Raw genomic sequence first — 27,029 nt, forward strand, 5'->3', positions numbered from 1 at the left:
TTTTAGAAAGATTCCACAATTCAGGTTTAGAACACCTGTTAGACAAGCTGCTGACTGGATCCAAATATTTCAAAATAGATACACTTTACAGCGGGAAACAGCGTTTATAACGCTGTCAATACCATGCGGGTAGGTAACAACAATCCGGATGTTATATCGTCCGCGTTGTTACCACGCATGGCATTACATCGCAAGTCGTTTCTACGACTTGCGGTAGATGGCGCACAACACCAAGGAATGTGTTGGATTTTAAATCCAACACATTCCCTACTGTTGCGCTAACTGGAGTAGGAATAGTAATTTATACTATTTCTAAGTCCAGCCCGCCATCTAGTGCAAGTCGTAGAAACGACTTGCAATGTAAAACCATGCATGATAACAACTCGGACGATGTAACGTCCGCGTTGTAACCTACTGCGTGGTAATGTATGTCGTAGTAACGTCATAAATTCCTTTTCAGCCCTGTTGTCTAAGCGCCAGGTGGAGAGAGAGACATAAGTAAAGCTGTATGGATGTCATTACCACGGGTGGTATTATGGCTCCTTATTGGAGCTGGCTCTGCTGACTTTTTATGCTGGTTCACCACATCAGAGAGGCAAGGATCTGGAAAAACTGAGCTAATTAACATGCTAGTTATTGTCAATGTATTGATTCTGCCTATTCTAGGCTCCTGTATGAACTACCACTGGGTGTCAGACTGGATCCGTAAATCACGCAGTGGGCACAGCATAGTGGGAAGCATAACTATTATGGTAACAAAACCACTGAAATGGATAAGACTGATGGTTAAGCATCAAATGAATGCTTTCTGGCACCACAGACATCCTTCCACCCAATTTCCTGTCCTACAGAGGCGTGCAGTACAAGGTGCACCTAGAACAAACGTTACAAATACAACACCCAACAGAATAGCAAAGTATGACAGCACAGGTACATTTGCAAGGAGATGGGGTAGCAAAGTAAGGAACTTGCTCTTCTTATAGATACTTCTTGCTGCACAATCTTTCTCTTCTGAAAGACTCCTTCAGCAGTAGGAGCTATCAAAGGCAGATTTGAGCTAGGCATTAATTGAGGAATTAAAGGCCTGGCTGCTGCAAATGTCTCCTGTAACACTACTTTACTAAACCTAGGCTCATTTATTTCCTGAACTCAAATAAAAAATGACAGGCACAAGAAAATTGCAAGACAGATGTCAATAGATACATTTACAATGTGCCTGGGTATTCAATAGTATACATTTAAATGAAATTAAAGTATGGTTTTGTGCAGGGTATGATTTACACCAATATAGTCTGCTTAAGATCTGCTTTACATATATTGAAGGAACAAGGTTCTTTTTTTCCCAATGATGTTCCTTTTGATGGGCACACATTCCACATTACATTCTCTTTACTGTCGTCACAGCTGAATCCATATTTTCATCAATTCTTCTTCGTTGGTGCCAGGTGTTGATGGTGGGGACCAGCCACAGGTATGCGAGATGCCACCTCCAGAAATGACCAAGCAAACCAAGCAAATCAATAGAGCTGCAAACCAGCAGTAGTGATATCGTCGATGGCTCACAGGCCAAGATGGAAAGAAAGTAGAAGCAACTGAAAATGTTGACTAAAAATTAATATTTGCTTGTCAGGAAAGAACGCAATGCCCTGAAAACGTCATTGGCATTTGTAATATTGACCCAAACAAAACGGACATCTGGTGGAATTTCCAACTTTTTTTCTAAAATAAACAATACAGGAGTAAAGGTGCCTTTACTGACCAATCAAACAATCAATTCTATATTCAGGCACTTCCTCACACAAGTGGCCCTGAGACTGCATCTTTTGATTTGTCCAGGGACAGCTTTTGGCTTTGTAGTTTGCTAAATCCTGAAGCCTGGAAGAGTACAGTCTTGATTTCCATTTGCCAACACTCGGGTCTGCTCCAGTTTTGAGTAATGACTCTATTTGTCAGAACACGTCTTAGTCCCAGAAACTATAGTTTTGTGCAATGTTTTTTTGTTGCTAGAATGAGACAGTCACAGAAACGTTTTCTCATATCTACTGAGCCCAAATCTTCTAAAACACTTTGAAGGCCTAATTGGATGGGTGAAGTACCATGGAGGTCAACAATATTCAGCAACATCAATAGAGGTCAAGACTGCCTCCCAAGCATGTCTATTTTTCATAATAATTTTGCCCTTTTCTAATGAGGCTTTAATGCTGTCAGGAAGTTTGGATTTGTGCTACTAGGATGGAGCAAGCTTTGTAACATTTTGTGGAAAAAGGACAAAAATCCAACCCATACAGCTTACTATCGACCTATATCCACTTCTGAACTGTAACACCAAGGTCTTTGCGAAGATCTTGGGGTCCAGATATATTGGGGCATTTGGTGGTATTATTTATGGAGATCAGCAGAGATTTGTATTTGGAAGAAAGAAGAAAACTATTTCTGGCCTTCCTAATTGCTCATATGTAGAGCAGCCATTAAGACAGCCCATGGTGATAGCCCTAGTCAAAGTGAAGAAGGCTTTTAAACCCGTTGTCTATGAATACCTCTGGGCAGTGCTTATGGCTTATCAGTTCTCTTCAAGTTACGACACTTATGACTTCTCTCTATTGGAGCCCTTCAGCTCTGTGCTAACTCTAAATAGTCTGCCCCTTTCGGAATATATAGTTATTCAGTAGGGAGGCATGCAGGCATTCCTTTTTTTAGGTCTCGGCTAGCGTAGGCTGCGCACATGCGCTTTCTCGCTGGCGAGATTTTATGTTTCTTAGTAGCGAGGGTAAACCCCGCCCCTCTTCTCCATTGGCTGGCTTCCTAAACGGCAGCCAGCCATTGTAGAAGAGGTCCCAGTGACGATCTAAGCCCTATCTTTTTCGGATTGGGGGCGTGTTTTTTCGTTTCTTTCTCTCAGTGAGAGAAAGAAACCCCTCAGTGAAAAACACGCCCCCCCGTCTGAAAAGGACGGGGCTTACAGAGTCTGCCACCACATCACACCACGCGTATATCCGCAGCTGTTGCCACCATTTTGCTTGTTCTAATAAGACCTCAAGATCGCTGTCCAGTTCCGGCACTGAATCATCCCGGGGCCTTCTCAGCTCCTTTTTCGCATGACCCAGTGACCTCATTATTCCCAGTTGTCTCCCTAAAGCGCGCCTGTAATCTTCTTTCCCTGCGTCTCCCTGTCATAGCTTGGATGCCTGTTTTGCCTTTCCTCTAGTGGGCGGGGCCTCTGCTCGGCTTTGTGCTTAGGCTCCGCTTCATGGGTTCCTCTCGCCGTGCTGTGTGACTTGCTCTGCTAGACAAAAAAAACTCCTGAAGCTCCTCTGCCACATAGTACAGCTGCTTAGATGGACTCTCTTGTATCTTCCCGCCTGAATCCCGTTCAGTAGTCAGTAGTCGGCGATCGCAACTCCCCACTTTAGCTGGATCCTGCCAGTAACGCCCTGTTGCTCGCCTTCGTCGAGCGGCCGAGCCGGATCACATCCTTTAGAAGTAACCGATGCGGTAAGCCTGGCCGCGCATGTCCTGGGTTTGTGCAAGCCGCGACGGGGTCTGGTGCACACTGTCCCCAATCACAGTTTGCCGACGACGATACTCTAACCTGCGCCCCCAGTTCAAAGGCGGAAGATCTTGCAGGATCTCCACGTCCTCGAGCAGGCCGCTCCGCACTCGTTGCCTGGTTGCCACAGGAAAACTAGTCACAGCGTTGCACGATGTCCAGTCTGTTGGTGACCGCCACTGGATTCCTCAAGGTCGAGGACCGGTTCCTGCGGGTTCAGAGCTATTTCCTTCGCCGCCCACCACTGTGCTGCCCGGGCTGGTTTGCTTCCTCACCGCCTAGAAGTCCTGCTGTTCGCTTCACGCCGTACTTCCTCCTTCCCGATGCCCCTTCTGGGTTCTCTACGAGCAGGGTGCAACGACTCCAATGCGATTCTGGCAGCAACGAGGTGATTCCAATAAGGTGGGGGTTTCTATGTCCCAACAGGAACCTAATGTCCCTTTTTGAACCCCCCTGCCACTTGCCTCTCTGCTCCTGGGCGGCTAGCTGCTTGTTTGGGGCACCCAATCTGGAACACCCCCCTCCACTTTTTGCGGGCTAGTGGGAGGCGTATGACATAGGACCCTATTGGGTCCGGCTTTACGTCCCTGGCCAGTGTTTCCATGATGCACTTCTAATATGGTGTCCAAAATTAACATGTAAAAAGTCTGAACAAGTCAGCAGACACTGCTGATTGCTATTTAAAGCAGTGCCGGACTACGAAAGACGTTTTCTAGGGGTTCTGAGACAGTCATTGGTTACCATGCGTGCAGTAACTTCTGTCCGTGGTACTGTCTCTCCATGGTGTCCCACAGTACTGGCGCTCTCAAGTGCGTAGCTGAGTGACTCGCTTTTAGCATTTCATTTACTCATGCGTGCAGAGCAGTAGTAAGAGTGTCATTTATTAGTACCATTAGGCTGGCTCTGTGTGCGGCTCTGTGTGTGTGTGGCTCTGTGTGTGTTTGGGGGGCTGTGTGTGTGTGTAGGGTTCTCTGTGTGGGGGCTCTGTGTGTGGGGGGCTGTGTGTGTGTGGGGGGGGGAGGGCTGTGTGTGGGGAGGGCTCTGTGTGTGTGTGTTGGGGGCTCTGTGTGTGTGTGTTGGGGGCTCTGTGTGTGTGTGTGTTGGGGGCTCTGTGTGTGTGTGTTGGGGGCTCTGTGTGTGTGTTGGGGGCTCTGTGTGTGTGTGTTGGGGGCTCTGTGTGTGTGTGTTGGGGGCTCTGTGTGTGTGTGGGGGGCTCTGTGTGTGTGTGGGGGGGCTCTGTGTGTGTGTGGGGGGCTCTGTGTGTGTGGGGGGGCTCTGTGTGTGGGGGGGCTCTGTGTGTGGGGGGCTCTGTGTGTGTGGGGGGGCTCTGTGTGTGTGTGGGGGGCTGTGTGTGTGTGTGGGGGGCTGTGTGTGTGTGTGGGGGGGGGGGGCTCTGTGTGTATGTGGCTCTGTGTGTGTGGCTCTGTGTTTGTGTGTGTGTGTGTGGGGCTCTGTGTGTGTGTGTGTGTGGGTGCAAATGCAACAGGTCTAGCATTTGCGAGAGATTAAGCTATTGGCATTGTAGATGACAATGCCATGTATTTTTTTCTATTCTGTTTTCTCCATTGCCACTCTTCCTTGACCCTCTCTTTCATTTTCGTCTCCACGTTACTTCACTCTCGGTCTTTCTCTGGCGCACACACTGTTTTTATCTTCCCTTCTCCCTGAAGCAAAGACAAAACAATTGCTCAGTTTAACAAGCATTTGCAATGCAATAGCTCTTACCTTTAGGCAAGTTTAGGCTATTGATTGGCATTTTAAATGACAATGCCTTTTATTTATCTGTTTTCAAAAACAACATATAAATAAAAATGTTGTCATTTACAATGCCAATAGCTCTAACTTTTGCAAAGGCGAGATCGTTGTATTGTACTCTACCACTCAGTTTATATTTTTCACAAGAGGTGTGGCGCCAGGGCGACTGACGTTGGAATCTGGGGATCAGGGTTCGATCCTCGGCTCCGGCGGCAGGTTAGCCCAGCACCATGCGACTCTGGGCAATAGCTTGCTTAATCTTCCCGACGGCCCCCCAGCGCCTAGAGACCCTAACGGGTGATTGTGCTCTATACAAATGTGGATTATTATTATTATTATATTACCCTACTCACACTATACTAATAACTATATCTACAATATACTACTCACTCGCCATACCTCAAATACTCTATACTACTCACTCAAATACTCTATAATACCCTAATCCTAATACTCTCTACTACTCGACTCACTAATAATAATTCTCTACTACACACTCTACTACTCAAAATAATTATACTACTAACTTTCTACAATATTAATACCTACTACTCTATAGTACTAACTACTACTCTACTAAACACTATATAAAACTATCTACTACTCACTATTACTCACTCTACAACTCACTCTCTACTACTAACTCTCTAATACTCAGTTTATAATACCCTACTCAAACTATTCTAAAAACTATATCTACAAAATACTACTCACTCATTACTACTCACTATAATACTCTGTATTATAACTATCTAATACTCTACTACACTTTACTAACTACTCACTCTACTACTACTGTAAGCTACTCACACTTTACTCAATCTCTACTACTCTCTAATACTCTCAATTCACACTCTACTACTGACAACTAATCACACTCTAATACACCCTCTAACTACTCTCTACTACATACAAGTCACACTCCTCACAACTCACTAAATTGCACTATCCACAATTTTATACTCACTCTCTACTACACTCTAATACTAAAAAGTACTAACTACTGCTCTCTAATATATACTCTATTATAAAAGTCATTCGCTACTCACTCTACTAAATAGATATACTACTCCATATACTATCTACAACTCACTACACTACATCTATTTCTATATAGTACTTTTCATTACTCACTACTACTCTGTCTCTACTACTCGCTAACTCCTACACGCTCTCTACACACTATCTACTACTCACTCTATACTACTCTCCACTAATCTACTCTACACACTAACTACTATTGCCTACAACTCACTCCTACTCTATACAAGTATACTCTCTATTAATCAACTAGTCACTCTCTACTAACTATTAATCACTGCTAATACTCTCTACTACTCTCTAATGCTTACCTATTGCCATTGTAAATGACAATTCCATATATTTATCGGTTTAAAAAAAAACAAAGGAAAAAGTTACATTTGCAATGCCAATAGCTCTAACTTTAACAAAGACGAGACCATTGCATTGTAAATGCTGGTCTTTCTCTGTACATAGAATCTTTCGCACAGATGCTCTTGAACAATCTGTGCTACACACCCTTTGGAGAAGGCCCAGATTATAGGAAAAATAAAGATTTTTGCAGATGATTTATTGGTGATGACAACGAATTTGAAGGCACTCCCTGTGTTGATGTCAGAGCTGGGGAATTTCTACAACCTTTCTGGTCAAATACTTTACTAGGAGAAAATGGAGGTTATTATGTGGACAGTCCAGAGCTTGAACAATGAACTAGCCAAAAAAGCATAATATTTAGATGAAAGATACCAACTCGATTTGAAGATCTATTTCAAAATGTATTTAGGCAAAACCTGGAATAGGATTTAAAAGTTCTGAGGCTGAACAGGCCAGCCTGAGTGTCTACACTTGTGAATTAGGTCCCACTGCACATATGTAGGGAGAGCTAGGCATGACCCTTGCTCAGCCCTCCGATCCCTACTGAAGTGCACCAGGCCATGCAGCTCCAAACACAAAATATCTTAAAACTCCTTAGGGCGTGGGGTTTACCAGCCTGGTTTCACTATCAAGGGGTCATTGTTGGAGACATGCCTTTCATTCCACTCTTTCCATTATGAACTTTGTGGGAAATCCTTTTTACGAGGAGAAACGGCGAGTTCTCTCACGGATGGTCCCAGTGGCCATTATGTCACACACGCTGGGATAGGGTCAGCTTTGGTGTAACCACCCCCAGCCTTTTATAAGGTAGGAATGGGTGGAGGGTCCAACTCCTTCCATCTTGTCAAAGGCTGGAGGTGGGAATAGTATACCTTAAGCCACCCTGGCCTCTGACAAATTAAAAATAGGGGAGTGAAAGGCATTTAATGTTATTACTGGCCTACTCCTCCTGCTATGAAAACAAAACCAATGACGACACAATGGAGGCAAACTAACTACAGCCTCAAGCTGCTGCAGAAGGAAGCAGCTATATCCATGTCCGAATGAGGGAATAAGGTTGACATGGTGCGGAGTCGCGTCACTCTTGATGGAGCATGATTATTTTAGTGAGTTTTTTGCTCAGTCAATTCCTGCTCATTGTGTGCAAAACTTAAGAAACATGACTAACAGAATGTCTTGTGAAACACGTGAAAGTTTAAAACTGCATTGTAAAAGCATCCAGAAGGGTCGTAGCATCTTGAAACACATGCAAGTTTAAAAGTACATTGTAAAAGCATGCAGACGGGTTGCCCAACGGGTTTGGGAATAAGTTGTTCATGGCAGAGAAAAAAAACACTACTAATGTGCAAAGACAAATAATATAGTTGAAAAATGAAATAATAAAGTCTATACTTTTTAGCAAAATATGTTTCTGAAGATACTCAAGTAAAATTATATCTGCTTATGTTTTTCTAGCACATAAATCTTAAAGAAAATGTTTGATCGTTAATGAAATTGTAAACAGACTATGCTTATAATTATAATGAAATGGTTTATTAATATTAAATTGTTATGTATTTCTATTTCTCTAAATGTTTGTAAAATGGCGATTTAGCTTTCCATTGTAAGCCTCAAAAATTTATTTTTTCCTTCATCATTTCCTTTTAATAGACTAAAAATGCTGACCTGGTTGCTTTATAGCTACAACTATTATCGTTGGAGTTTCTTTCCTACTTTGTGACCAATGGACATTCTCTCTGTTGATATAAAATTGTGACAATCTTGATGCAAGCTTGGAAGAGAGCGCGTGGAGCGGACATGTTAAGTTACAAGTGTATTTTCCTATCTCCGAGGGGAAATGATATTGCACATTCTTAGAAACAGTGAACAAAGATATTACGTATGGGTTAAGGACGATTTGGGATAGAGAATGACCACAGCACGGTCGAGCCATGGATTTTAACAAACAGAAATCATGCAAACTGCGCAAAAGTTACTTCGTGGGTATGAACTGTGAACGTTTGGAGATATAATTGCCCCATGGGAAAAGGACGTGCGCTGCTATTTTTCTTGCAAAATCTGAGCCTGATATGCTGTCCATCTGAACTCTGATTTCCCTCTGCGTATTACCGGTTGGTAAATTCAAGAAGAACAAAACCCTTTGGCTGAAGGATTGATGAATCTAGCTTTCGCAAGCTGTGCTCTGGTGTTCTACTAGGTACATCTTGTGTCCTGGTCCTGTTAATTCTACAACTGAATCTTTGCTTTGTATGATTCTAAACTGCATACTGTAATTGCAATGTGTATTTTGCTCTCTCTCCTTCTCACCCTATCACCAGGTATTGAATTTGTGATGTTTTTGCTCTAAACTGTGATGTTTTGTGATTTTACCTGTATACAGATGAACAACTAATTAAATGATTCTAATATATTTTTCTGGTTGACCATTCATCTTGAAGTTTAGATAAAATTTCTTTATAACCATTTCTTGTGTTTGTTCATTGACATTGTGTGAATATTGTTGATAGGCAGGCACTTCTGTATCATAGGTCCTCATAAAGGAGTGGCTTTCCGTCTCTAATTACCTGAGTCCCTATTAGCTCATACAAAGATCTGTCAGAGGACCTTGTGGGGTGTGAATGTTTGTAGAGTTTTATGGGCCAAACTTGGTGATGTTATGAATTGTGTAGCTTTAGATTGAGAACGCGGTGTGGTGGGTAACTCATGTTTGCGCCCACAAAATAGATATTGCTAAGTCCTTTTCGGAAATTATATTTGGGGTGATGCAGAAGCGCCTGACCCACTAACTTGTTTAAAAACCTATCAATCAAATTGCATTACTGTTGTTAGATAAGAGCTGCAAAGAACCTGGGTGCGGTAGCCTGGTCCTAACACAATCCACTGGCTTCATTGGAGGAGCCTTGGGACTGGGCTATTCATTTTGAAATGTAGAAATAGCAGAGTGACAGCTTTTAAGCGTAGTTGGGACATTTCTCAGTCTTTTGTGGACTTGTTATGTATGGCATGAGTATTACAGCACTGCTCAATAAGCAATTTCTGTTCAACTGTCCTCAGTGTCTTAGCATAATGGTTTGGCAGTGCCGGACAATTCTCTTTCAGAAGGGATCAGCAGACTGTTTACATCACCCTCCCATCAATTAAACACAGGAGTGCTGCCACAAGGTACCAGCTCTCAACAGCACAATAAAAAGTCAACAGTGGACATGCAGTATTAAATAATCAGCCTCTGTTCCTACTAATATGCCTACACATATTATAAGTCTCCTTTGTATAAGACACAGTAAGAATGGGTAAAAGGAAATCCTCTTAACGGCTCTCTTGAGGACGAAGTCTCTGCTCATCCCAACCACAGTCTTTTTTACATTACATATTTACTTTCAGGTCGTCAGAAGAAAAAAGCACTTGTGCGTTTTTTATTTTATTTTATTTTTTAGCAGTTTTGAAGCTATAATTGATGTGAAACGCAAGTGGTTATCAGTTTCCCTTGCAGGATCTGCAAATCACGTCACCAATATAATCCCTCCCAGTTTCAAAAGGCATGGGTATAACAGCATAGAAGGCAACTGGTATTCGCAGACCGTAATGCGAGACTTACAGACGCGTTAAATTGCTTTTCAAATGTTTGAATTTGTTTGAGTTCGCTATCGGGAGGCGTGGTGGCGGATGCAATTGGATTGACCCTATATGTTAAAGCTTGCACTAGCAATCTCTTGGGTGAGGGAGGCTGGATCCATAGGGGCAGGACAATGACGAGAGGCGATTTGGTGGCTGACCGGGGACCCAAACAGGGCTTAGCCAAGGTTCCCAAGAGTGTCACTGAGGGCGTCAGTAAAGTGAAGTAGGGGCTCAGAACTAGTTTGATCTGGTTGAAGTACCACGAGTTAAGACTTCCTGGGTGGGGAGCTCTAGATCCAAAACTTCTGAAGTGCCGCATCACCATGGCAAATGAACCAGTCTCCTCAGTTGCACAATGTCAGAAAGAATGTAGGGATTAATCAACGGCATAGTGCGTGGCCTTGATAGAGGTTGGTGTCATGTCATCCTTAAGTCAGACAACACAAGCGATTGCCCGTTGTTAATGACGTCGACACTGGAGGATTGCATTTCAGAGTGGTTGGTAGCGATGTCAGGACAGACTGAGGAGTGGATATAAAGGATCCACCAGATGCTGAAGGAGGTCCTGCCTGCAGAAATCCAGATGGGAGGTGCCTTGGCTCCTTGGGGCCAACAGACGCACCAGAGGGAGCTGATGTGGTGTCAAAAATGCGGTACAAGCATTCTGAAACTACAAGATTTGAGGAGTGGCCCAGGGAATGAGGGCTGGTGCAGGGTACGATCCAGAGCCAGCTTTGCAGAATAACCCAGGAGTGGGTCCAGGATGCGCAATGATAGCTGAACGCCCTCTCAGGAGACAGAGTGCGTTGGGTACCGCTTGGAAATATTTTGCTTCTTTTTTGACTTGTTCAAAGATGTGGAACTCGACGAAGATCTATCACAAGAACAGCTTCGGGAGCAGGACCAGTATCTTCTCTGTGACTTTGAACAATGCAGGGCCTTCCAATGTTTAGCGATGGAGAGCTTCGCCTTGCGCTCCCGAACGGCCTTGGGGTGCATCAAGGTGAAGTCGCTGCAGGTCTTGGAGTAGTGGTCCGACCTCAGACACCACAGGACAACCAACTGGATATCAGTCACATACATTTGTTTGCAACATTGCCCACAAGACTTCAATCCCGTAGAATTTCGAACGGATACAGTCTTAGCTGTTCTGGAGAATAATTTTGAAAAGCAGAATATCAAAGAGACTAGTGGTAGCTCTGGATCCATGTCTGCTGACATGGAAAGAAAGGAGTAGTTTCTGTCCTGTAACTCCAGTTCTGTAGTAGGGCTATCTCTGTTATAGTCATAATCTAGTGAATAGTCCCGCCCATGTGCGCGGACCCCGGAGCAATCAAAAATAATCTCTTAAGGTGTCGAAAAATGCAGAACTGCACAGACACTTAAGAGAGAATTAAAGACAGATAATGCAGCCTATATCCACAGGCTACACTGTCCAGTACTTCAACTAGAAATTCCACCAAAAATCCACAAACAGCAAAGCCTGTCCAGATTTCCCTTGCTTTAACAGCAAAAACCCCTCTGGAATGATAGAGAGGAAGACATGGACAGACAAGCCCCATAGGCTGCCATTATGTGGCTCAGAAACAGGATACTGTGCCTTTAAGAGAACTTTCCAGAACTTCACAGTATCCCAGAATGCACTGCAGGTCCTTTTTACTTCTTTTTGAAGGCGTAACACGCCAGACCTGTAGCATTCCTTACATGAATATCTCTCTCAACCGGGGAGGAGGGCGGGCGCTTATGACTATAACAGATACCCCTACTACAGAACTGGAGTTACAGGACAGAAACTACTCCTTCTGTAGTGGGGCATCTCTGTGTATAGTTAATCTAGTGAATAGAATGGCAAGCCATCCCCACACCAAAGCGGCGGTGGAGAACAAAGAAATAACGCCACTACGGTGCGAACAGATTTCGCTGCGAAGCCTGCCCAACCTGAGCGTCTGCCCTGGCATCAGAGTCCAGGCAGTAATGCTTAGCAAAGGTATGGACCGACTTCCAAGTGGCCGCCTTGCAGATTTCTGCAATTGGAACATTACGGAGCAAAGCAGTCGTGGCAGCCTTACCCCTGGTGGAATGAGCCTTAGGTTTACCCCCTAAGGTCTTACCAGCTTTTTGGTAGAACAACTGTATACAGGACACAATCCACCTAGAAATGGACTGTTTAGAGGTAGCAAGACCTGTCCTGACTGATCCATAATTGATAAACAATTGGTCTGACCTACGAATATCCAGATAAAATTTCAACACCCTCTTGACATCCAGGGAATGCAGGGACCTTTCCGCTCGAGAGGAAGGATTCTGAAAAAACGTAGGTAAAGTTATGGTCTGGTTAACATGAAAGTCAGATATAACTTTAGGAAGAAATTTAGGGTGAGTACGCATAACAACCTTAGCAGCATGAAATGCAGTATAAGGTTTTTGGCAACACAGCGCCTGAATTTCACTCACCCTGCGGGCCGATGTAATGGCCACGAGGAACGCCGCCTTCCAGGACAGGTGCTGCAACGAAGCCTTATGAATAGGTTCAAAAGGCTCCTTCATCAATCTGGACAGCACCACATTCAATTCCCATGAAGGCGAAGGAAGCCGGACAGGAGGGAACACTTTCTTCAAGCCTTCCAAAAAATCTTTGATCACAGGGATCTGAATGAAGGAAGTCTGTGAAGGGCATTTCCTGTAGGCAGTCAATGCAGCCAGTTGAACCTTAATGGACTGGATATTAAGGCCAGACTGCGCTAGATGTAGAAGATATGGAAGGATGACATCTTCCTTACATGTCGTCGGGTCATAGTTCTTGGACTTGCACCAGATGCAAAACCTCTTCCACTTGTAAGCATAAGAAGTTCTAGTGGAAGGTTGCTTAGCCTCCTTCAGTATGTCCATGCAATCTTCTGGTAGATTCAGATGGCCATATTGCACTATCTCAGGAGCCATGCCGCCAAGCTTAAAGACGAGAGGTTGGGGTGCAACATCTGCCCCCCAAACTTCGTGAGAAGGTCTGGCCTGCACGGCAGCCGTATGGGAGAAAGGAGAGACCGGTGAAGCAGGTCCGTGAACCACCACTGCCTGGGCCATTCCGGGGCAATCAGGATCATCCGCGCCCTGGACTGGGACAGCTTGATGAGCACCGTCCGAATCAGGGGAATGGGTGGAAAAGCGTACAGAAATCTGTTCGACCAGTTGATCGATAACGCATTCCCCAGCGTCCCCGGCTGGTAGTACCTGGAGGCGAAGTCTCGGCATTTGCTGTTTTCGGCGGTGGCGAACAGATCTACGTCTGGAGTCCCCCACCTTGCGACGACTTCTCCTAGTACTTCGTCGTTTATGACCCATTCGTGGTTTTCCTGAATCAGTCTGCTCAGTGCGTCTGACTGAACATTCTGCACACCTGGTAGATGGGTAGCCGTTATCGTCAGTCCTCTGGCCAGAAGCCAGTGCCAGATCGCCTGCGCCTCCTGCGACAGAGTGCGCGATCTTGACCCCCCCTGCTTGTTGAGGTAATACATCGTGGTCGTATTGTCTGTCTGAACAAGCAGAGAGTTGGTCCGGAAGGACGGGTGAAAGCCCTTCAGTGCCAAGTGAACAGCTCTAAGTTCCAGGAAATTGATGTGGTACGTGGACTCCGCTGGGGACCACGTCCCTTGAATCTGTAAGTCTCTGGAGTGCGCCCCCCAGCCGTGGAGAGACGCATCCGTCACGATAGTCTGCGTGGGAATGTCCTTGTGGAAGGGAACCCCTCTGAGGAGATTCTCCGCTGAACACCACCACTTCAGAGACTGAAGAGCATGCAGAGACAGTCGTATCTTGTCGTCCCAAGATCCTTTCCTCTGATCCCACTGATCCTCCAAGCACTCCTGCAATGGTCTCATGTGCAGCCGTGCCTGTGGAGTGAGGAAGATACAAGAGGCCATCGACCCCAGTAGAGAAGACACCGTCCTCACTGTTGTAGATGGAGCGGTCATAAGAGCCAGAGCCTTCCGAAGGAGTGATAATCGTCTCTCCTCCGAAGGAGACACGCTTGCCGACAGCGTATTGATGGAGGCTCCCAAGTACTGTATGCACTGGACCGGAGTCGGGACAGACTTGGACATGTTGATGTGCAACCCCAGCTTGTTCAAGAGAACGCATGTCTTCCGGAAGTGCGCTTGAGCTTCCGAGAAGGAGAAGGCCTTGATCAACCAATCGTCCAGGTACGGGTAGACAAACACCTTGTTCTTCCTTAGGTGTGCAGCTACCACTTCCATGCACTTCGAGAATGTACTGGGCGCAGACTTCAGCCCGAATGGCAGTACTGTGTACTGATAATGATTGGCGCCGACTTGGAATCGCAGGAACTTCCTGTGTTTGTGTGCAATGGGCACATGGAAGCACGCATCCTGTAGGTCTATAGCACACAGCCAGTCTCCCTGTTGCAGCTGAGGATAAATCTGATGCAACGACAGCATGCAAAACTTCTCTCTGCGAATCCACTTGTTTGCTTGTCGCAAATCCAGAATGAGCCTGAACTCGTTCTTGTCCTTCTTGCAAACCAGGAAGAACCGGGAGTACAGACCTCTTCCTCTTTGAGACAGAGGTACATCTTCTATCGTCCTTTTCCTTAACAGGATATCTGCCTCCGCCTGGAGCTCGCGCAGTTGAAACTGCGAGCTGACCGGTGGAATTGATGGAGGCGGGCTGGTGAAGCGAAGACTGTATCCATTGCAAACAATATTCAGCACCCATTTGTCCTGAGTAATTTTCCTCCACTCTGCCAGAAAAAATTGAACGCTTACCCCCACCGGAGCTGGTAAGGAATGTAGGGGAAGTAACCGCTCAGGGTCGAGACCCGGCCGCGCCCTTGTTCGCTGTAGAGGACTGCTGACCTCCTCTACCCTTCTGGCGCTTCTGGAAGGGCCACCAGAACTGCTGCTGTTGTTGCTGCTGCTGTCCCGAAGCCTGTCCTCGCCCTCTGCCCCGAACCGTCTCTGGAATGGGCGGTAGGCCTTCTTTTCTTTGGGCTTCTCCAAGCCCACAGCCATCAGAGTCTCACCCTCCACTTTCATGCGGGCCATCTCATCGTCCACATGCTTGCAGGACAGGGTTTCCCCGAGAAGGGCAGATTGGCCACTCGCTGCTGGGCCTCCGGCTTGAGTGACGTGAGCCTGAGTCAAGCATGGCGTCGCTGGTTGATCCCATGACAATACCCATGGGCTGCCAAAAGAGAGACATCTGCGGCCGCGCTGATGACCTGGTTCGAAACTAGCATCCCTTCCTTCTGGATCTCCAGGAAATCCTCCCTCTTATCTCGTGGCAGGAGTACCGTGAACTACTGGAGGGATTCCCACAGGACACGATCATACCGCCCCAGCAATTCCGCATCGCTAGAGGCCTTCATGGCCGTAGATGCCATCCCACAGGCCTTCCTGCCAGCTGAGTCGATCCATCGGCTCTCCTAATCCGGAGGCACGGTAGAAGACGGAGAGGTAGAGTGTTGTTTCCTGGCTGCCGTCACTATAACGGAGTCCGGAATCGGGTCTATCCGCAGAAAAGCCGGGTCGGAATCCGGGGCCCTGTACTTCTTAAGAAGCCGGGATGGAGCGGCTTTCGTCACTGCAGGCGTAAGGAACAGCTCCTCCGCAGGCTCTACCAATCCTGGTACGAGCGGTAGTAAAGGACGAGACAAATGCTTCTTATGCAGCGTCTCAAAGATCACGGACGTCGTAGGTGTTGGAGCAGTCACCGTGATTCCCAATTTTGCTGCACCCCTCAGGAGAACATCCTGGAACGTGCTGATGTTGTCCACAGGAGACACTCTCGTCCCCGGGGAGTCCGACAAAGTCGGGGAGTAGGACCTGGTCCTGTAAGAGTTCGGGCAGGACCGTGGCGCCGTCTTGACCTCGTGGAGGATCTGTGATGACTGCGCGATCTCCCCCTCCGTCCGGAGCGGGATCGCGACCTCCTTGGCTTCGGTCGCCCTGCCGGTTGGACCGGGGTGGGTGACTTTGGCTTGGCTGGGGCCCTCGGCCGAGGGGTCCCCTTAGGAGGAGTCGGAAAACGTGGTAATGAACCTGTCCTCGGAGGAATCAGAGGAGGCTTGTCAGCCGGCGGTTGAGGTTGAGGCTGAGGTTGAGGTTGAGGAGGAGGCGGAAGTGGAGGCGAGGTGGGAGCCCGCGGAGGAAGTCCTCTCGGTAACGGAGGAGGAGGAGGAGTAAGTGTCTTCGGCCTAGCAGGGGTATACACAACAGAGTAAACCGAGCCCGGTGACCCGCCCTCCTTACTAGGCTGAGACTTTGGAGAGTCTCCCAAAGCCACTTGACGCCTGCCAGACTGACTCCTGGCGCCAGAACTCCTTCTGTGCCTTCTCGGTGTCGAAGAACGGCGACCCGACGGCGAGTGTCGGCCCCTCGACGTCGAGCGTCTTCTCCTCGACGGTGAGCGCCCTTTCTTCGACGGCGCCTCGACCGCGACCTCCTATGCCTCGACGGCGATCTCCCGTGCCTCGACGGCGATCTTCTCCTCGACGTCAAGGATCCCCTCGACGACGACCTTCTCCTCTTCGACGACGGCGAACGGCGGTGTCGCCGTGACGGCGAGCGCCGACGCCGGTCCACTTCTCGACGTCGAGTCCTCGCCGACGACGAAATCGTCACCGGAGACCTCGACGGCGGTCTGTTCAGTTCCCTCGACGCCGAACGTCGACGCCGCTTCGACCCAGAGCCCTGGGGAGACGGGGAACAGACTGCAGTCATCCCTCTCGACGCCGTAGTCGGTGCAATCGACACAGACAGAGAATGGGGACGCTTGCTGGTCTTCCTGCCCCTGGGGAGCCGCCCAGAGGCCTCAGCATGGGCAGAGGAAGTCCCTCCAGACCCACCTTGTGCCTTCAGTCTTCTGTCTTCGAGGCCCTGAAGCCTGATCTTCATCCTATCCCTCAGGGTCCTGCCAGAGAAACCCTGGCAGATGTCACACTCCTCTGGGACATGAGATAAAGGAAGGCAGATGATACACACCTCGTGTGGGTCCGACTTGGCCTTCTTCCTGGAGCTCTCAGGGCATTTGTCGAATAATGCAGGCATATTGACAATCAAAGAGTGCACCAATAGACAAACAGGAAGAAAAACCACCAAAGTACTTCAGAAAAGTACTCAAATAACTTGAAAAAGTGAAAAAATCACTAAGAAACCCTTGAAAAGGGAGAGCTCAATGCTCCAGGGTCCTGCTTGCAGGAGCCTGAAAAAAGAACTGAAAGTAAAAGGGACCTGCAGTGCATTCTGGGATACTGTGAAGTTCTGGAAAGTTCTCTTAAAGGCACAGTATCCTGTTTCTGAGCCACATAATGGCAGCCTATGGGGCTTGTCTGTCCATGTCTTCCTCTCTATCATTCCAGAGGGGTTTTTGCTGTTAAAGCAAGGGAAATCTGGACAGGCTTTGCTGTTTGTGGATTTTTGGTGGAATTTCTAGTTGAAGTACTGGACAGTGTAGCCTGTGGATATAGGCTGCATTATCTGTCTTTAATTCTCTCTTAAGTGTCTGTGCAGTTCTGCATTTTTCGACACCTTAAGAGATTATTTTTGATTGCTCCGGGTTCCGCGCACATGGGAGGGACTATTCACTACATTATGACTATAACAGAGATCCCCTACTACAGAAGGATCTGATTTCAGCGTACAATGGGGCGACCTATACAGGGCAGTGCACATCACTTCTGGAATGGAACGATAATGACGCAGAGCCACAGGTGCCATCTGCCAGCACAGGAATAATGCTGAGATTTTCCAGATCCAGTCTGATGCCTGGAGGAATATTCAAAAGGTAAGAATCTGTGATTAGAGTCTGTATCAGAAAGCCACACTTGCAGGAACATGGCGGCGGCAGGCTAGCGGCTGCTGCGAGGCTCTACACCCTGGACACCGAAACGGGTCGAAATGTGGTTCTCTAGCGCTAGATTAACAAGGCTGACGTACCGGAATACATGGTGAGAGAGATATTGCCCTTTTCCCACTGAAACATAGGTGCGCCGCTGAGAAAACTTGTTTGTCTCTCGAGGTCTACACTCCCGGCGCTAGGACCCAACGCCAAGAATCAACAGGAAATGTTCGAGCGGAGGTATCGCAACGATCATGGTCAGCTGTGCAGAGTGTCTAGCAGCGGTAGCGGGAGAGACACGATTTTGAGCGGCGAGACACGGAAGCGGGCCAGCGGCGTTGACAGCGCCGAGAAGGAGAGAGTAAGACCGGCAGGTCCCAGGGTTAGGTGCTCCAGGCTGTGGTCACGCTCAAGGGCGGCACTTCTACTCTACAGGAGAGTGGGAGTAAGAGTTTTTGCACTGCGCGAAGTTGGCATATCGGACGGTAAGGTGATTTTTGATTGCATGGAGGCAGATAAACTGAGACTTTCTACTCCCCCCTGCAACGATATAGAGAGCGAAAGTGTCTCTGAAGGTAGCAGCGGTTCTGCAGTCATATTGGAAGGGAGTCTGCCCAAAAAAGCAGATTAATAAGCAGTTTACTGGGGTGAAAGAAAAAGTAGGTGAGCCAAAAAACCGATATCAGTTAAGGTCTAAGTCAGACCTCAGGAAACAAGGGGTCTGGAATCTTCCTGACATAGCGGACAAAATCGGCCCCACTCCTATCTCCTCCTTAAACAGAAAGGGAAGACTGGAACTGGAGGAGGTGGAAGAGGGAGAACAAAGTCAAATAAAGCGGTTAAACAACCGCAAGCACCCAGAGGAACCCCCTCCTTAAAGAGCTTCTTCAAAATCATGGAGACGGCAGTTAACTTTAAGGAAAAAGTAGTGGCACAACTAGATCCTAATGAGATCGAGGCACTTACAGCGGGGAGAGACAGAGGCCCTGATAACCTGGATAAAACTATGGTTTCTCCGCAACACCCCTCCTTGCCCCTACTTTTGACGAATAAGTACGCTGTATTAGATTCAAATTCGGGAGATCAAGAAGTAGAAGTTGAACCAATGGCTGAGAATCCCGCTGGGCATAACAGAGGGGAGGGGGACGATCTGGATACCCCTATCATTTCACCGCAATTAAGTCCTCCATTGTTAGAACAATCTACAATCTCTAAACCTGTTGAAACTTATTGCCACCCGATCCCTTCAACTAGCACTGCTATTGCACATCTCTTACCTCTTGCTACTTCCAATATACAAGCTCCCACTCCCTGGAGTGATGGATCAACCGAACTACCTGGGGGAAAAGACGAAGGAGACAGGCTCAGTTCTCTACTTCATGCATTAAGAGATGACTTGATGGGGAAATTTGAGATTTCCGAGAGAAATCAGAGAGGTCTGCACGACAGATTTGATCTTCTTGAGACTAAATTAGAGGGAGTTAATATCAGAACGGGTGTCTTGGAAAGTAAAGTCTCGGTAACGACAGAGATCACTAAAGGTAACTCGAGAGATATAGAGTCATTAAAGGCACAGAACCGCACGTTAACAATGGATATGGAGAGATTGGAGACACAAGCTAGGCGCAATAATCTCAGGATTCTTAAAATTCCCGAAGGAGAAGAGGTAGAAGACATAAAGGGATTCGTATGTAGATTACTCAGAGAAGATATTCTGGAAGACAGAACAGATATCAATTTAGAGGCGGAGATCCAGCGGGTGCACAGGGACCCATTTAGGTTACATTCAGATCCTAAGACACCCAGGAAGATTCTCGTATATTTTCAAACATACAGCGTGAAAGAACTGATCTTAAATCGGTGTTTGGCACGTACCTCTCTGCACTATCGTGCTAACCCTTATCAAGTACGATCAAACATAGGAGGTAAAACTGCTCAAAGACAGTGGGAGTTGGGCTCCAAAATGCCAGAATTGCGTTCAATGGGGGCCCAGGTACAAATGAAATTCCCGGCCCTCTTAAAAATCATGTGGAACAATAAAATGTTCTCCTGCCACTTTCCAGAGGAAGTTGATGAACTGCTAGTTAAAATGAAAACGAAATAATAGTCACCTAACTTCCATCTTCTTTCTTTCATATTTGCTTGACAATAGGGAAAGGAGGGAAGAAAGAGAGAAGAAGTAGGGAAAAGTTAAATAAAGAAGGGAAGTGGTTCGGGCAGGAGAGCGAAAAAAAAAAAAAAAAAAGTGCACATATATATATATATATATATCACCTATGACTAAGGGGAATGATGGGGAAAAAATAAAATAAAAAAAATAAAAAATGTGCGCACACATATATATATCTTAGAAGCAAGAAGAAGCCAAGCTGCCGTCCCGGGTCCCCAGGAAGAACAGAAGACTCCACGATTCCAAAATCAGGCAAAGGATTATTTATTAAGCAGCGCTTAACAAAAGCGAAAACTGACGCGTTTCGGGCGGATGCCCTTGATCACATATATATATATATATATACACCTGTCAGTAAGGGGAAAGACAAGGTAAGAGGGAAAAATAAATAAATAAATAAATAATTAAAAATAAAATAAAATACAGAATATATATATATATATATATATATATATATATATATATATATATAAATGCTGGAAAACCACGGTTCGCTTAACAGGTGTGGGTGCGACAGGGTGTAGGCCTCCTAAAGGCATATCAACGCCCATAAGGAGGGAGGGGTTCCTCGGGGGGAGGGTGGGGAGGGTTCACAGTGGGAAAGGGATAGGGAAAAACAGTTAAAAATGTCCTCATATGCCGTAAAACTATATATGTTTAAAATCAGGTACAGGTCACTATTAATTCTTGAAGGAGGGGGTAGCAAAACCAGATAATGGCTCGCGCTAGTAGTAAAATCCTCTCCTGGAACTTAAATGGCTTGGGGAACCCCAAGAAACAACAAACTGTGTGTGAGTTTCTAAAGAACTCTGGGGCGTGCATATTTCTACTACAGGAAACTCACCTGGAAGCAAATGAATGCAGGAATTTGTTTGATAGATACAATTGGGTCCAAGACATCTTGTGTTCCAAACGAACAAGTTACTTACCTTCGGTAACGCTTTTTCTGGTAGATACAATATCTGCCTGTGGATTCCTCACCTTGTGAATACCCCTTGCGTCAGCAACATTCGGATGTTCTTTTCGTAGCCTCGCGCCGACGTGGACTAGGACGTCATAGAGACACGACCTCGCTCGCGACTCCGCTGACGTCACCGACGCCTACAATAGGCCCACGCCGGCGTGATGACATCAGTTCCGCCCTTTTTTCCGTGCCATCGAGGCACACGGACGGACCAATGACAGTAGAAATGCATACAGTATACACAGTACACAATAGTAAAGGCAAAACACACAGTGTAAAGCAAAAGCAGGAAAGCTATAGAAACATTTCCATGACAGCAAAATATATATACATTACATTACAGTAACACTGGTATAGAAGAGTGGACAACGGGGAGGCGGGCGGGCATGTGAGGAATCCACAGGCAGATATTGTATCTACCAGAAAAAGCATTACCGAAGGTAAGTAACTTGTTCTTCTGATAGATACATCTGCCGTGTGGATTCCTCACCTTGTGAATAGAGTCCCACAGCAGTCCCCACTCCCGGAGGAGGGTGTCCACTCCTCTATACCAGGAAATCCTGAAGGACAGAGCGTGCAAAATGACCGTCCCTCCTCACTTCGGTATCCAAGCAGTAATGCTTCGCGAAAGTGTGGAGGGAAGACCAAGTTGCCGCTCTACAAATATCCTCTACAGGCACACCTCTAGCCAATGCAGAGGTCGAAGACTTAGCCCTTATACCCTCTGGTGGTTCCTTACCGGCCAAAGAGTAGCAGATCTTAATGCAGAGGACGATCCATCTTGACAAGGTTCTTTTATGGACCGCTCTTCCTTTCTTGCAGCCAGCAAAGCCAATGAAGAGTTGGTCTTCCAAACGAAAGTCCTTGGATCTGTCCAAGTAAAAGGACACCGCCCTCTTAGGGTCCAGACGGTGCAGTCTCTCTTCCTCCTTAGAAGGGTGAGGGGGAGGATAGAAGGTAGGTAGGGTAATGGACTGCCCCAGATGAAAAGGAGTTACCACCTTAGGCAGAAAAGCAGCCCTGGTCCTAAGGACCATTCGATCAGCATGAATGGTCAAGAAAGGGGGCTTGAAACTAAGAGCTTGAAGCTCACTTACCCTCCTTGCCGAGGTTATTGCAACAAGGAAGACTGTTTTAAAGGTTAAAAGTCTCATGGGACATTTGTGAAGAGGCTCAAAAGGAGCACCCATCAAAAAAGTCAAAACAAGATTTAAGTCCCACTGAGGCACAATAAAAGGAGAAGGAGGGAACCTATTTGTGAGGCCCTTCAAAAATCTTAAGACCACAGGAGACTTAAAAAGAGATGGCTGGTCAGGCAAGCAGAGAAAAGCCGACAGCGCAGAAAGACAAATCTGATGGTCCTGAACCCAGGACCAGAGGCGCAGAGCCTCTCTGCAGAGACACTGCGACCCCACTCCTCCCTGTTTGTTGATGTACCACATCGCGGTCGTGTTGTCCGTCAGGACTTGGACCGAACGACCGCGAAGGGAAGGGAGCAAGGCCTTGAGCGCTAAACGAATCGCCCGCAATTCTAGAAGGTTGATATGAAGCAACCTTTCCTCTGGAGACCAAAGACCCTTGACCTCCAGATCCCCCAGATGAGCACCCCACCCTAGAGTGGATGCATCCGTTATCACTGTGGCCACCGATGGAGGCAGCTGGAAAGGCTTTCCTTGAGACAGATTGCCTTCCACGCCCCACCAAGACAGATCCGCCGCAGCTTCTCTGGAGATCCTCACTGACTCCCTGAGATCTCCGTTGTGCTGATACCACTGCCTGCGGAGGCACCACTGGAGTGCCCTCATGTGCCAGCGTGCATGGTTGACCAACAGAATGCAAGAAGCCATCAGACCGAGCAGGCGAAGGACCTTCAGGACTGGAACGACGGCTCCATTGTAAAACAAAGGAATCATTTCCTGTATGTCGCAAATCCTTTGAGGAGGACGGAATGCACGACATACAGTTGTGCCCAGTACAGCACCTATGAACAGGTTGCGCTGGGAGGGCACCAGGTGAGATTTGGGTACATTTATCGAAAAACCCAACCTGTACAACAACTGGGTTGTCTCCTGCAGATGATGGAGCACAGTCTGTGACGACTCTGCTTTGATCAGCCAGTCATCCAGATACGGGAATACAGGAATCCCTGACCTTCTGAGATGCGCCGCCACCACTGCCATCACCTTGGTGAAGACCCGAGGCGCAGTAGTAAGTCCAAACGGAAGGACCGCAAACTGGTAGTGCTGCGACACCACCGTAAAACGGAGATACCTCCTGTGCGACTTCAGGATTGGAATATGAAAATACGCATCCTGCAAGTCGAGTGACACCATCCAGTCTTCTTCCAGCAGAGCCTGAAGAACCTGAGCAAGGGTGAGCATCTTGAATTTCTCCTGCTTCAGATAAAAATTCAAGATCCTGAGATCCAGGATTGGACGAAGACGACCATCTTTCTTGGGAATCAGGAAATACCGGGAGTAGCATCCCTGACCCCTTTCCTGCTCTGGGACCACCTCTATCGCACCTTTTCTCAATAGAGTTTGGACTTCCTCCTGGAGGAGTAACAGATGTTCCTCTGAGCAATACCCCTGGCAAGGAGGGTAATTGGGAGGGAATTCCCGAAAGGGAAGGGCATACCCAGTTTCTACGAGATTGAGAACCCAAAGATCTGATGTAGCCGATTCCCAATCCCGTAGAAAGTGGGTAAGCCGACCCCCCACTGGGCCTACATGATCCTGAATGGCGGATCTAGGGCTGCTTCTCTGTGGCTGGGGGGTTGGAGGAAGTGGAGGAGGAAGAGGCTTGACGTCCTCGAGGACGTGCTCTCTGCTTTCCCCTGTATGGCTTATACAAGGTATTCTGCTGCTGCTGCTGCTGTTGCTGCTGCCGACCTTGTCCATATGAACGAAAGGAAGAGCGACCAAATCCTCTGAATTTCCTGGTCGTAGAACCTCTGACCTGAAGGTTAAGAGATCTAGCAGTTGCCCTGCTGTCCTTGAATCTTTCCAAGGCCGTGTCTGCTTTTTTTCCAAAGAGCCCCTCACCATCGAAAGGCAAATCCAATAAAGCCGACTGCACATCAGCCGAAAAATCAGATGACTTCAACCAGGCTGAGCGCCTTGTGGCAACCGCCGTGCCCATGATCCTTGCGACAGAATCCGTAGTATCAAGCCCACTTTGGATGACCTGACGGGCTGCCGCTTGAGAATCAGACAAGGCTTCCTCAAAGTCTTTTCTGCTATCCTCAGGGACCTTAGGGATTAATGAACGCATAGAGTCCATAAGAGCATGAATATATCTGCCCATAAGGCAAGTGGCATTAGAAGACTTCAACGCCATACTAGCCGAAGAGAAAGTATTTTTTGCAATTTGGTCCTGTTTCTTGGCCTCTTTGTCGCCAGGCACCTGTGGAAAAGCACCCACTGATTTTTTAGAACAAGCAGCCTGAATAACCAAACTCTCAGGAGAAGGATGTGAAGACAAAAAAGCAGGATCCTCAGGAGCCACTCTATACCTCCTAGCCACACTTTTTGAAACTGCAGGAGCAGAAAAAGGTCTTTTCCATACCTCCATAATGGGATCTTTTAAAGCATCATTAAATGGAAGTATAGGCTCCACTGCTGAGCTTGGAGAATGAAGAACCTCAGTCAGTAAATTCGACTTAAATTCGACAGTGGGCAAGGTCAAACCCAAAAGTCCTGCTGCCTTCTTCATGACAACATGATATGGTTGCACATCCTTGGAGGGTGCATCAGGCCCTGAAGGCAAAGACCACTCCGGAGAAAATTCGAGACCACTCGCCTCTGCCAGGTCTTCAAAACAACTCCCCTCCAGCTCGCCCTCCTCCACTTCAGAAGAAGATTCATCAACCCTCTGTTCATCAAGAAGACGTTGAGCTTCTCTCCGAGATCTCATTTTGACACGAAGCGCAGTCTAATCCAACGCCGAATTCGACGACGTCGGAGCCGACTTCGGAATCGAATTCGAGGGCTTGGAAGGCTGCTCCATAGAATTAACAGGAGTCGGTGACGCCGGAACCGGAGTCGTCGACTTCGGCCGAGCCGGCGTCGATACCGGCGTCGACCTCGGTGGAGCTTGGTACTGCCACAGCGGAGTCGGGGCTGGCATATATGGCATAAAGGGTGCCGGAGCATATGAGTGAGGAACACCCAAATTGAATGCCATTGGACCCATGGGACCCGAAGGTGCACCAGAGGGGTACCACGATCTCGAGAAGACACCATACATCGCGTTTAAAAACGCAGAGGGGTCCTGACCTGGAGTCGGAAATGGTGGATGCTCAGGTCGATCTCGAGGTAAGTTTGAATCTGCTTCCTCAACAGGATTCAAAACCTCTTCCTCAACAGGAACTCCATCGATGTCACCTGGAGCCGGAGACGGAGTCGGAGATGGAGCCGGTGTCGGATCCGGAACCGGAGTCGGAGAATGGACCATCGACTCTGAAGGCGAAGCCTCACCTTCTTGATCCGACACTTGCGGAGGAATTACCTTCGATTTCATCCTCTTGGGAGACTTCGATCTAGAACCAGACTTATCACCTGAATGATGGCGGGATTCATGCCTCCTTTTCTTATGCTTCTTACGAGAACCGGAAGCGTGATCAGACGAAGACTTCGAGGCCGACGCCTCTCGAGACCTCGACCTGGATCTCGACTTCGACCTCTTCGAGTGCTTCGAGGATCTTTTAACTTTACTCGCCTTAAGCTTGGCCACAAGAAGCTTAGACTCCCTTTCACGAAGAGCCTTCGGATTCATCTTCTGACATGAAGAACATCCATCAACGTCGTGATCCGAACTCAAGCACCAGATGCAGTCTTGGTGGGGGTCCGTAACAGACATCATCTTCCCACATTGTCTACAAGGTTTAAACCCTGTCTTCTTTGTCGACATGACAACGGAAGCAAAAGGTTAGAGAATGGAGAATCGAAGAAATAAAGTAACAATATACTAAATAGCTACAGAGTATCCCGAAACCGTTAGCGTCGACGACGCGGAAAAAAGGGAACTGATGTCATCACGCCGGCGTTGGCCTATTGTAGGCGTCGGTGACGTCAGCGGAGTCGCGAGCGAGGTCGTGTCTCTATGACGTCCTAGTCCACGTCGGCGCGAGGCTACAAAAAGAACTTCCGAATGTTGCTGACGCAAGGGGTATTCACAAGGTGAGGAATCCACACGGCAGATGTATCTATCAGAAAAACAGGTGTGACTAGAGGAGTCGCAATAATAGTGAGAGCCAATGAGGGGATTAGGGTGGGCGACTGGAGTACAGACCAATCGGGCAGATGGTTGGCTGCTGTTGTTTGGATAGGGGGTACAAAGTTGTTGTGTGGTGTATACTATGGCCCCAATGAAGACAAAGTCTGTTTCTTGCATAATTTAGAAAAATATATGATACAGCATACAATCCCAGTTATATTAGGAGGCGATTTTAACCTTCTATTAGATCCCCAATTAGACCATACCTCAAAAGCAAAATATAATCCTCCTAAAAAATCTCTTCTCGTCTTAAAAAATATTATGAAAGATTACACACTGAGAGACATTTGGAGAGTTAAATACGGCGACCGTAGAGAATATTCCTTTTTTAGTAAAAAGTACCACCAATTCTTGAGATTTGATTTCTTTTTGATTGACCAATCTTTCTTAAATAACATTGATTCAGTCTCATATACTCCAGTGGGCTTATCAGACCATTCTGTGGTAGAGCTACA

At 47.2% G+C, this 27,029-nt stretch overlaps 1 protein-coding gene across 1 annotated transcript in view; it reads right to left on the reverse strand.

The window, feature by feature from the left end:
* Nucleotides 1-27,029, reverse strand: part of MAP4K5 (mitogen-activated protein kinase kinase kinase kinase 5) — a 686,515-nt gene that overhangs the window by 74,175 nt on the left and 585,311 nt on the right. The window lies entirely within an intron of this gene.

Source organism: Lissotriton helveticus, chromosome 9 (assembly GCF_964261635.1).
Source record: "Lissotriton helveticus chromosome 9, aLisHel1.1, whole genome shotgun sequence".
Classification (NCBI taxonomy): Eukaryota; Metazoa; Chordata; class Amphibia; order Caudata; family Salamandridae; genus Lissotriton; species Lissotriton helveticus.